Below are 13,656 nucleotides of genomic sequence, written 5' to 3'. Positions count from 1 at the left end.
CAATCATATTGCTGGTCTGTGTCATCGGACAGGTTGTGTATCGTCTGCTGTGCCTGTGCCTGACCTCTGGCCACCTAGCTGCTTTCGGAGTCTTAGTTGGACCGATGTATTTTGGTTGATCCATGGTTGTGTCCACACTGAGTGGCATACCCATCACCTGGTGAAATGTCCAATGCCAGCATGTTTACGTCTGATTGTGTGGTCACTAAGTCTGCAGACCCTCGCACTCTGGTGTCTGGGCTGGATCAACATCCCCAACATTGGTGCTGCTCCTTCATTTTGTGCCTGAGCCTCACTTGGTGGCTCACCGTCACTGGAAAAGGTGTCTTGCTTCTCTTGCGCTTCAAGAAAACAGAAGAGAAAGCAACTGGTGACACAAGTATGGCAGTCTTGGACAGAGCCCTTTCAAACGCACAGGGTGAAGCGTAAGAGAAGCAAGATGCTGGCAAACAAACCAGGCCCTGATGAGGTGGGCAACAACTCGAAGGAATGAGATCTGCACAAAGGAAATGGACAGCGTATAAATGGACACTTCAGTAAAACTTGCTCACTGTACCAGCTGCATATAATGAATGCATAAAGTGCAATTCTTAATGTTACCTGTAAGAAAATTTATTTGTTTTACAAAGTGGGCGCACCTGGAATAAACCTTTCCATAGGCCGGACGTGGCCGTAGGGGATGTCAAGTGCCACATTTTTTGGCACAAGGCGGCGGTGTTGGCCACAAAATGGCTGCCCGCACTGAGATTGCGTTTCTTTATGATGTGTGTCACGGCACTAATGGCGCTGACTTCCAGTTCCACCATGTTGGCGCCAAAATATTTTGAGCAGAGTGCACCAATTGTTTGTGTAGCTATCTCACTCACCTGGTGAATCTTCGCCACCTTTTCCAGCACCAAATCTTCCTCCCGCAATAATATCACCCGAAGATTATCATCAAGTAAACCAAAGACAATTTGGTCGCGGATTAACGAAGATTTCAGGTCATTGAAGTTGCATGACTGGACCTTCAGCCTCAAGTCTGTGACAAAACTGAAAAATGATTCGTCAGGTCTCTGGGTACGCATACGGAACATGTAGCGCACACGTTCGAAGTGCTTCATTGCTTCATCAAAGTCCTTACGATCCTCATTATCAAACACAAACAAATTATATAGTTTGAGCAGGATCAGTCAGAGTCAGCATGGATTTATTAAAGGAAAATCATGCTTGACAAATCTGTTGGAATTCTTTGAAGTGGTAACCAGTACAGTCGACAAGGGGGAGCCAGTCAATGTGGTATATTTCGACTTTCAGAAGGCGTTTGACAAAGTCCCGCATGAGAGATTATTGTGCAAAATTAAAGCGCATGGGATTGGGGGAAATGTATTGAGGTGGATAGAAAACTGGTTGGCAGAGAGGAAACAAAGAGTAGGAATTAATGGGTCCTTTTCAAATTGGCAGTCAGTAACCAGTGGGGTACCACAGGGATCGGTGCTGGGACCCCAGCTATTCACAATATATTGTTGCTCTGTTTCCAGGTCCCAACAGAGTCGCCAATACTGTGGGTATTTCTATTGATCTCGGTGAACCACAAGCCTTTCCCTTATATCGATCAAATGACCACACACCCAGTTAGTTAATCGAAAAGATGGTTTATTTACATACACAAGAGTTATCTCAACATGCAAACACAATATTTACTACGAGTTAAACTACACCTATCAGCTACAATAACCTATATTTAACTTCAGGGCGACCGGCAGTGTGCAAATGGATAAAGGCCTTTATCTGGATTTCACTTGACTGGTTCAAAGAAAATCGCTCTGTCTCTGCTGGGCTCGCCCGTCAGGTAGCGATCGTTGGTCTTGAACTTAGCTGGCTGTTCCTGCTGCAATTGGGTTGGCACAGGCCGGATCCAAAAGAGACAGAACACGTGGCTGTGCTCTCTTTTATCCCTCTGAGATTTCGCACTCTTTGGGGCGGTCCTTAACCTTGGACCCAATAGTTCGACAGGGCTCTGATCACTCTCTTCAATTTTGGCCAATAAAGGGGCGGGTCCTTAGCGGTCATTGACCTTGGCAATATGCTTTCTGAGCAAGGGAGTGGCGCCGATCAGTCTGTGGTTGTACCGGTTGCTTGTTTGGAGTTCTATTGTCCTGGGAAAATGGGCCATTAAAATGTAAACGAGCGTGGGCTTTGGTCAGGTCTGGTTACCTGTGTTTTAGATTTACATAGGCTGTGTATCTGTCTGAGTCCTGGGTTGGCCATAATTCCCATGGTCCTTTGCAGGTGGTCAACTTAGATGGCTACAATATATTAATGATTTGGATGAGGGAACAAAATGTAACATCAAAATGTAACCAGGTTAGGTGGATTGGCCATGATAAATTGCCCTTAGTGTCCAAAATTGCCCTTCGTGTTGGGTGGGGTTACTGGGTTATGGGGATAGGGTGGAGGTGATGACCTTGGGTAGGATGCTGTTTCCAAGAGCCGGTGCAGACTCGATGGGCCGAATGGCCTCCTTCTGCACTGTAAATTCTATGATAATCTCAAAGTTTGCAGACTTACCAAATTAGGTGGGAGGGTGAATTGTGACGAGGATGCAGGGATTCTACAGCAGGACTGGACAGGTTGGGCAAGTGGGCAAACCAATGGCTGATGCAGTATAATTTGGATAAGTGTGAGGTTATTCATTTTGGAAGCAAAAACAGGAAGGTTGTAAATTGGGAGAGGGGAGTGTGCAGCGGGACCTGGGTGTCCTTGTGCACCAGTCGCTGAAGGTAAGCATGCAGGTGCAGCAGGCGGTAAAGAAGGCTAATGGTGTGTTGGCCTTCATTGCGAGAGGTTTTGAGTATAGAAGCAGGGATGTGTTGCTGCAATTGTACAGGGCCTTGGTGAGGCCACACCTGGAGTATTGTGGGCAGTTTTGGTCTCCTTCTCTGAGGAAGGATGTTCTTGCTCTCGAGGGAGTGCAGCGAAGGTTTACCAGACTGATTCCAGGGATGGCGGGACTGTCATATGAGGGGAGATTGACGAGGTTGGGATCGTTCTCGCTGGAGTTCAGAAGAATGAGGGGGGGATCTCATAGAGACGTATAAACTTCTAACAGGACTAGACAAGGTAGATGCAGGGAAGATGTTACCTGCAATGGGTGTGTCCAGAACCAGGGGTCACAGCCTGAGGATTTAGGGTAAACCATTTCATAGAACATAGAACATAGAACGATACAGCGCAGTACAGGCCCTTCGGCCCACGATGTTGCACCGAAACAAAAGCCATCTAACCTACACTATGCCATTATCATCCATATGTTTATCCAATAAACTTTTAAATGCCCTCAATGTTGGCGAGTTCACTACTGTAGCAGGTAGGGCATTCCACGGCCTCACTACTCTTTGCATAAAGAACCTACCTCTGACCTCTGTCCTATATCTATTACCCCTCAGTTTAAAGCTATGTCCCCTCGTGCCAGCCATTTCCATCCGCGGGAGAAGGCTCTCACTGTCCACCCTATATCATTTTGTATGCCTCTATTAAGTCTCCTCTTAACCTTCTTCTCTCCAACGAAAACAACCTCAAGTCCATCAGCCTTTCCTCATACGATTTTCCCTCCATACCAGGCAACATCCTGGTAAATCTCCTCTGCACCCGCTCCAAAGCCTCCACGTCCTTCCTATAATGCGGTGACCAGAACTGTACGCAATACTCCAAATGCGGCCGTACCAGAGTTCTGTACAGCTGCAACATGACCTCCCGACTCCGGAACTCAATCCCTCTACCAATAAAGGCCAACACTCCATAGGCCTTCTTCACAACCCTATCAACCTGGGTGGCAACTTTCAGGGATCTATGTACATGGACACCTAGATCCCTCTGCTCATCACACTTCCAAGAACTTTACCATTAGCCAAATATTCCGCATTCCTGTTATTCCTATTTCGGACAGAGATAAGGAGATATTTCTTCACCCAGAGAGTGGTGAGCCTGTGGTATTCATTACCAGAGGAAGTAGTTGAATATACTTTGAATATATTCAAGAGGCGGCTGGATATAGCACTTGGGAAGAATGGGATCAAAGGCTATGGGGAGAAAGCAGGATTAGGCTATTGAGTTGGATGATCAGCCATGATGGTGATGAATGGCGGAGCAGGCTCGAAGGGCCAAAAGGCCTCCTCCTGCTCCTATCTTCTATGTATCTATGAGCACTTATGTACCTGCCACTGTTAGCAGCAACATGATTCATCTTTTATCAGGTTGGGTCTCTAGGCCGATGGCAGCAACATAAAGTTCGAACTGCTTTTTGAACAGCCGCCATTTCTCACCTACGCTACCTCGGTCCGTCCATCTCGAGCTTCAGCATTTTCTTAAGTGTTGGGTTGCCTCGGATTGCAGTTCACCAGACCGGCCTTCAAGCCGAATGCCTAACGTTATCACTGCTGTCGCTACCTTTAAATCTTCAACACTCGTGGTCCCATGTTGTGTTGGTCCTTTGGTGGTACAAACACTTCGACTTGTTCAAACGGTAGCACAGTTGCTTCACAGCAACAGGGTCTTGGGTTTGATTTGCGGCTTGGGTCAGTGTCTGTGCAGAGTTCGCATTTTCTCTGTGTCTGCGTGGGTTTCCTCCGGATGCTCCGGTTTCCTCCCACAAGTCCCGAAATACATGCTGTTAAGTAATCTGGACATTCCGAATTCTCCCCATGTGTACCCGAACAGCGCCGGAATGTGGCGACTAGGGGCTTTTCACAGTAACTTCATTGCAGTATTAATGTAAGCCTATTTGTGAAAATGATTATAAAAAAGCAGATTCTTTTATTGAGTCTCATGTGGTAAGATAGCAATCTGATACAGAGCATGTTATCATGAAGTCTGCTAACTACTCCTCTGGAACTTGCACTTAGCATTGACCATTCACATGTACATTTTATTGCCCTCCCAATCTAATGAAGATGGCCGGGTGTGTCTCCCTTCATATCCAGGTCACATGACCTTGGTCTGGAGACCGCATGGTGTGCCTGTACCGGCACCTGCTGCTTCGAGGTCGCAGACCACCCAACTACGATGTAGCCCATCGGCATATCACCGCAGCTTGTTCACAATGGAAAATGGCACAATGTGACTTCTGTCACCCATGCTTCCAATTCACAAACACCCAGCATTGCAATCGCCTTCCCATTGTAGTCTTTCAGCCGTCTCGCTTGATGGACAATGATGTGTTGGGTGTTCTGGATCACAAACCGGTCACCAACACTGGAAGTGGTGCAACTCTATTGTATTATAAGGTTAACTATATTAACATACTTGAACTGTGGGTAAATGCAATACCAGCTTTAACTGTTGACCCTTGCCTAGTCCTAACCAGGTGATGCACTCAGCACATGGTGAATGTCTGTGTTGCAGGCTGTGAGCTCTGTGCTCCGAGCTGGCTGCTACTAGAATGAGCGGGAACTCTCCTGTCTTTATAGTGCGTGTGTTCTCACTGGTGATTGGCTGCGGTGTTGTGTATGCTGATTGGTCCCACTGCATGTCCATCAGTGTGTGTGTGTGTCTGCACCATAATATACTGGTGTATATTATGACAGACAACTTTCGGTTTAACTCACAGCCCGTGCAGAGAGATTAGCCCTCACCCCCGTGACAAGCTTGCATTTTATCAAGGTGTCATTCAGCACCACTGGAATTGTTCATCTGTCTTTGGTATCAGCTTCATCGTTACTATTGTCATAGCTAGCTGGTCAGTCAGACTTCCTCGTGTTTCACCATTGGGCTTATCGAGTCTGTCAAATCAAATCAACGAAAAACTGCTCTTCCAAGGACATCTAATTAACTGCATTGACAGACCCTGTTTGGTCCACTGTAGGACACGAAAAACATTTGCTTTGTGAAGTCGTTTGTGCGGCCACACCTGGAATATACGTTTCCATATGCTGGACATTGGCATAGCCCGTGACGATTTCCGCATCGCTGGCATAAAATAGTGGACCCAGTCGGCTGCTTAAAATGGCCGCCCGCACTGAGACCACATTTTTTTATTGAACTGCGTCATAGTGCTGATGGCGTGGCATCTTCTTCCAGATTGGTGCCAAAATATTTTAGGTTTTGCATGCGGATCGGCTGTGCAGCCAGCTCATTTGCATGTCAGATCTTAATAGCATTTTCCAATTTCAGATCTTCTCCCCATAACAACCTATCATATACTTTATCGTTCGATACCCCAAGGACTATCTGATCACGGATCATCAACTTCAGAGTACATAATTGCGCCTTCAACTGCAAATCAGTTGTAAAGCGATCAAAGGATTCACCTACTTTTCGGGTAAGCGTACAAAATATGTGACGTTCAGATAGCAATGCCGATCGAAGTGCTTTATCACATCATCATAGCCCTTTCTAGTCAACACGGTTTTGTGAAGGGTAGGTCGTGCCTCACAAACCTTATTGAGTTCTTTGAGAAGGTGACCAAACAGGTGGATGAGGGTAAAGCAGTTGATGTGGTGTATATGGATTTCAGTAAAGTGTTTGATAAGGTTCCCCACGGTAGGCTACTGCAGAAAATACGGAGGCATGGGATTCAGGGTGATTTAGCAGTTTGGATCAGAAATTGGCTCGCTGGAAGAAGACAAAGGGTGGTGGTTGATGGGAAATGTTCAGACTGGAGTCCAGTTACTAGTGGTGTACCACAAGGATCTGTTTTGGGGCCACTGCTGTTTGTCATTTTTATAAATGACCTGGAGGAGGGCGTAGAATGATGGGTGAGTAAATTTGCAGATGACACTAAAGTCGGTGGAGTTGTGGATAGTGGGGAAGGATGTTACAAGTTACAGAGGGATCTAGATAAGCTGCAGCGCTGGGCTGAGAGGTGGCAAATGGAGTTTAATGCAGAAAAGTGTGAGGTGATTCATTTTGGAAGGAATAACAGGAAGACAGTACTGGGCTAATGGTAAGATTCTTGGCAGTGTGGATGAGCAGAGAGATCTCGGTGTCCATGTACATAGATCCCTGAAAGTTGCCACCCAGGTTGAGAGGGTTGTTAAGAAGACGTACGGTGTGTGAGCTTTTATTGGTAGAGGGATTGAGTTTCGGAGTCATGAGGTCATGTGGCAGCTGTACAAAACTCTGGTGCGGCCGCATTTGGAGTATTGCGTGCAATTCTGGTCACCGCATTATAGGAAGGATGTGGAAGCATTGGAAAGGGTGCAGAGGAGATTTACCAGATTGTTGCCTGGTATGGAGGGAAGATCTTATAAGGAAAGACTGAGGGACTTGAGGCTATTTTCGTTAGAGAGAAGAAGGTTGAGAGGTGACTTAATTGAGGCATACAAGATGATCAGAGGATTGGATAGGGTGGACAGTGAGAGCTTTTTTCCTCGGATGGTGATGTCTAGCACGAGGGGACATAGCTTTAAATTGAGCGGAGATAGATATAAGACAGATGTCAGAGGTAGGTTCTTTACTCAGAGAGTATTAAGGGGGTGGAATGCCCTGCCTGCAACAGTAGTGGACTCGCCAACACTAAGGGTATTCAAATGGTCATTGGATAGACATATGGACGATAAGGGAATAGTGTAGATGGGCTTTAGAGTGGTTTCACAGGTCGGTGCAACATCGAGGGCCGAAGGGCCTGTACTGCACTGTAATGTTCTATGTTCTATGCTCTAAGGCGAATATTTCTATTGCTTATGGAGCTGCTACCATGAGCAGCAACGCAATCCGCCTCTCGTCAGGCTGTGCTTGCGGGACTGGAACATAGTCTAAACTGCTGCTTGAAAATGCACCAGTTTTCACCTATGTTACCCGAGACTTCAAGCTGGTGTGATGCCTTTAAACCGTCCATCTCTAACTTCACAGTCGTTTGTTGCATGTAGTTTCAAATGGGCATAGTTCACCAGGTCAGCGGAAGAATCTTCTCTTTTCATTCTTCAGCCTCTTTTCGTTCTTCAACCTATTTCGCCTCATCTTCTCTGTTATCTTTAACCATTCTGCACCCCTGGTACCATGTTGTGTTTTCTGATACAACCGTCGTGATGATGTACACAGAATATACGATTGTTAAGATAACACAGGAACTATAATACAGACAAAGGCTACTAAATGAATTTGGTGGATTCTCCTGGAGCTACTTGCGACTATCCCGGTGTACGTCTGGTTGGTGTACCAACTGGCAAGTCTTTCTGGTCATGTGATAGATTTCTATCTGCACCAGTATGTTGGATGTCGCACTGCTAACTGAATGCAGAACTGTGCACAGGCATTTCACCACAAAAGGAACAATTGGCAATTAGTTTTGCGAGGCCCCTTGGGGATGAGTGACCATAATTCAATAATGGAGAATGATGTGGTTCATTGAGACTGGGATCCTGAATCTAATAAAGGAAATTATGACGGTATGAGGCATGAGTTGGTGATGATGGATTGAGGAATGTTACTGAAAGTATATATACAGGTGTGATGTCCATGGTTGAGGCCGCCAAGAGCATGGCCCACTAACTGAGGGACATGTTCCAGTCGCAGACTAACCTGGCTGAAGGCTTGGGAACCATGGTTCAGCCAAACAATGATGAGCCTCGAACTCTCAGCGTCGGATGATGTTGAGGCTTCTGGAGCTCATTCTAGTTGCCCCTCTGTCCCATGGAGTAGCCCAGTGACCAGTGAGAACCCAGAGGGTGGAGGAAGAACCCAAGTACATCGCAGGGTTTTTCACCAGGGTGACTCTGTTTAAATTAACTGTCAGGAAACCGTATTAATAAATTAAAAATGCAGTGTGATTAAAATTTGAACCAGACTGACCAGCTGCAGGGTCGAGAGAAAGCGGCTGAACCTTAATGGAGCGTTAACTGATTCGACAATGATGTCTTTGATTTGACATGGGTTGTTTGCCAAAAAAGCGCTCAACAGCTACTGGTGCATCAGTTCCTTGTGGCAACTAACTTTGGTTTATCCTCTCCTTCATCATCTGCTATGGAGCAGCATAGTGGTTAGCACAATTCACAGCTCCAGGGTCCCAGGTTCGATTCCCGGCTTGGGTCACTGTCTGTGCGGAGTCTGCACATCCTCCCCGTGTGTGCGTGGGTTTCCTCCGGGTGCTCCGGTTTCCTCCCACTGTCCAAAGATGTGCGGGTTAGGTGGATTGGCCGTGATAAATTGCCCTCAGTGTCCAAAATTGCCCTTCGTGTTATGTGGAGTTACTGGGTTATGGGGATAGGGTGGGGGTGTGGGCTTGGGTATGGTGCTCGTTCCAAGAGCCGGTGCAGACTCAATGGGCCAAATGGCCTCCTTCTGCACTGTAAATTCTGTGAAAATCTATGAGCAGTCAATCAAAGGAGTTCAATGAGATGTATCACCACCGGGGGTGACTGAAATAAATCCGAGACCAAGCCCACATTTTGAATCGAGCGCTGATACAAGTATAGACTTTCCAGATGTGCATTCAGGAAATTCTAAGTGAATAGGGGGACCTCACAGCTGTTAGATATGGCAGGTGCCTGAAAGGTAACATTTAATGAGTCCATGGCTGGTCCCCGTTTTTCAGCGCCTGCACCAAATTGCGCCGGCGTGATTTCCAGCTGGGGCAGACAGGAGTATCCCAGGAGCTCAGAGATCAGGCTTGCTGCCTGATTAATGACATTCCTATTTATTTCCTTTCTCCCTTTTATTTTATATTAATTTGGTCCTTGGAGCAGAAGACTCAAAAGTTGAAAGAGCCTGCTTGCCTGGACACTGTTCCCAGAATTTGTATTTTGGAAAGGATAAGCCAGACTCCTCAGCACCAAATGGATCTGAGGAAGCAGCTTTGGGAGGGGGCCGGTTCAATGGGAAGTGATTAGTTCGTGAGTGATGCTTTCGGAGGGAGCAGATATGTTTGGACCTTAGAAGTGAAAGGCTCTCTTTCTTCTTTCTCCCTTTCTCTCTTTCTCTCTCTGTCTGTCTCTCTGTGATCTCTCTTTTGTCTGTGTGTGGTGAGTTAGGAAGGAGGGTTGGAAATGGGTAGTAAATAGTCAGTTACATTATCTGTCTTGTTACAATAATGTTACTTGTGTTGTACAAATCAGGTGACTGCAATTTATTGCGCTCAATCAAGCACCTCAGGTACTTTAAATAAAAACTATGTTTTTAAATACTACCTTTTCGGATAAAGGTACCTGCCAGGAACCTTGAAGTAAATCCGGTTTGGAAATAAAAGCTGATTGTCCCATTTTCTCAATGCAATCCTCCAAACGTGGAATAGGATCAGAGTCTGTTCTTGTAACTGCATGAACTTTTCTATAGTCCACACACAACCGTTGTGTACCATCTGGTTTAGGTACCATCATTATGGGTGAGCTCCATTGGCTGCAATCCACTTCAATTATGTCATTTTTAAGCAGACTCTCAATCTCTTTGTTAAACTGTGCCAATTTTAAAGGGTTAAGTCATTATGGATGTTGTTTGATTAGAACAGCATTTCCCACATCTACATCATGGAAAGCTATTTTAGTACTTCCCGATTTATCTCGACAAACTTGTCCATGTGATGTCAATAAATCTTTCAGGTCAGTTTGTTTTTCCTCTGGAAGGTAACTCAACAATTTATCCCAATTTTTAAGAACATCCTTATTTTCCAATTTAATTTGAGGTATGTCAAATTCACAGTCATCTGGATTTGGTTCGTCACTTTGAGTTAGAATCATTAAAACCTTCTCCTTTTTCTCTCCTTCCCCTTCAAAGTACCTTTTAATCATATTCACATGACACACTCAGTGAGTCTTCCTTCTATCTGGTGTTTTCACCACATAATTCACCTCAATTAATTTCCTTTCACTCTGATGAGGTCCACAAAACCTTGCTTTTAAAGGAAAAAATACTGGTAAAAATACTAAAACTTTATCTCCACTGGCAAAACTACGAACTTTGGATTTCTTTTCCGCCACCCGTTTCATCACATTTTGTGCAACTTATAAATGTTGTCCAGCCAATTCACCTGCTCTATTTAATCGTTCCCTAAAATTTGACACATAATCCAATAGTGTAATTTCCGATTTCTCACCCACCAATTTTTCCTCAATCAATTTAAGTGGTCCTCTTACCTCATGACCAAAAATTAGTTCAAAAGGACTGAATTTGGTTGACTCATTAGGTGCATCCCTAATTGCAAACAGTACGAATGGAATTCCGTTATCCCAATCCTCTGGATAATCGTGACAATACGCCCTCAACATTGTCTTTAATGTCTGATGCCACCTTTCTAACGCTCCCTGCGATTCTGGATGGTACGCAGTTGATTTAAATTGTTTTATTCCTAAGCTATCCATAACTTCTTTGAATAACCTTGAGGTAAAATTTGTTCCTTGATCAGATTGTATTTCTGTGGGTCGTCCATATCTCATAAAGAATTTAAGTAACTCTTCCACAATTTTTTTAGCTGTAATATTACGTACTGGAATGGCCTCTGGAAACCTAGTAGACACATCCATTATAGTCAAAAGATATTGTTTCCCACTTTTCGTTTCAGGAAGCGGTCCTACGCAATCAATTAGGACCCTTGTAAAAGGTTCCTCAAATGCTGGAATTATTATTAAGGGTGCTGGTTTTATCACTGCTTGAGGTTTCCCTATCACTTGACATGTATGACATGATTGACAAAATTTAACTACATCTTTATGTAGTCCGCACTAAAAAAAATGTTTCTGGATTTTAGCTTGAGTTTACCTTACTCCCAAATGACCTCCCACTGGTACCTCATGTGCAACTCACAATACCTCCTTTCTATACCCTACCGGCAATACTACTTGATGAACATCTGCCCACTTTTCATCCACCTGCATATGTAAAGGTCTCCATTTTCTCATCAAGACATCACTTTTATGGTAATAACACTCTGGTAAACACTCAGATTCCTCTTCCATATATGCTTTCTGATACATCCGTTTTATTTCCACATCTTTCTGTTGTAACTCCGCCAATTTTCCCGAACTAAAAATATCCGCCTCATCCTCCACCTGCTCTTGTTCTTTTTCAACCATCTGATCAAAAATCGTTTCTGATAATTGCACTTCAACTTCATCTTCACTCTCTGATTCTCCTCTTGTCTTAACCTGTGACTGTGCGACCTTGTTACTACATAATTCGGAAAAATCCCAGGATATTCGTTGTCACATTTTCCACTGGCTTATCAACCACAGTAGGCATCACTCCCACCTGCGATCCAGCTATATCATTATCCAAGATAAACTGTATTTCTGGACAAGATAGTTTCTCTTTTACTCCTACTACCACTTCACCACTCTTCACTGGACTTTCCAACCTTACCTTATATAATTGAACACTACTACTCTCACCCTGAATTCTACATATTACCACCATTTCTGGCAATATTCTTCCCAAACTACACAACTCCTCATCTCTTACCATTAAAGATTGACTAGCTCCCGTATCTTTTAAAATTGTGACTTCTTTACCTGCTCCTCCTGATACACATGAGTAAACTTTACCCACACAAGTAAATTCTTTAAAGTGATCTGGCACCTTCTTATCAATCACCTCTTGATCAGGCTGTACAATCTTTTGCACCTCCTTAGTTTCACTTGTGCTTTCCTTTACCACCCTAACAAATCCCACTGTCTTATCCTGTTTTACCACATCAGCCTTCCCAGTGCTTTTCTTCAACCACCAACACTGTGACTTTACATGGTTTAGTTTATTACAGTGAAAACATTTGAAACTTTTCTTTTCTACCCTCCTGGATTTCTTATTTAATCTGAGGTACACTCTCCTTCTTATCTCCCATCAGATCACCTTTGCCTCTACCACTTGAGTATTTCTCATGTCCCCAGTTTCTATCCCCCACAGGCTGGAACTGATGTTGGAAACCAAGCTTTGATTTATGAACTAATTCATAATCATCTGCCATTTCTGCTGCTAATCTCGCAGTTTTAACCCTCTGCTCTTCCACATGGATTCTCACTACATCAGGAATTGAATTTTCAAACTCCTCCAAAAGTATAATTTCTCTGAGAGCTTCATACGTTTGGTCTAGTTTCAAAGCCCACCTATCAAAATTATACTGATTGATCCTTTCAAACTCCATGTATGCTTGACCAGGTTATTTCCTTAAATTTCTAAACCTTTGTCTGTAGACTTCGGGCACTAGTTCATATGCACCTAAGATGGATCTTTTCACCTCCTCATACAACCCAGATACCTCCTCCGGTAGTGACGCAAGCACTTCACTAGCTCTACCTACCAGCTTTGTTTGAATCAGTAATACCCACATGTCCTGTGGCCATTTCATTTGTTTAGCTATCTTCTCAAATGAAATGAAAAAGGCGTCCACCTCCTCATCAAACCATGGCAATGCTTGGACATATTTAAATAGATCCCTACCAAGCCTTCGACTATGACGCTCTTTCTCACTATCCTCATCACTATCAACCAACTGTACGTTTCCCTTTACGTCTGCCAATTTTAACTGATTTGTCATGTTTCATTTTTTGAATTTCAAACTCTCTCTCTTTATCTTTTTCCCTGATCTCTATCTCCCTTTCTCTTTTTGTTCTGCTAGGACAATTCTTTCTTTTCTCCTTTCTTCTCTCTCTTTTCTTTTCCTCTCTATCTCTTGCTCTCTCTTTTTCCCCTCTCTTTCGTATTCAAGCTGCTTTATTTCCTTCTTATGTTCCATTTGTGTAACTGAATTTTTGC

This window comes from Scyliorhinus torazame, chromosome 27, assembly GCF_047496885.1.
Source record: "Scyliorhinus torazame isolate Kashiwa2021f chromosome 27, sScyTor2.1, whole genome shotgun sequence".
NCBI classification, from domain to species: Eukaryota; Metazoa; Chordata; class Chondrichthyes; order Carcharhiniformes; family Scyliorhinidae; genus Scyliorhinus; species Scyliorhinus torazame.
The sequence above is the reverse complement of the archived record's forward strand: the minus strand, read 5'-3'. Positions refer to the sequence as shown.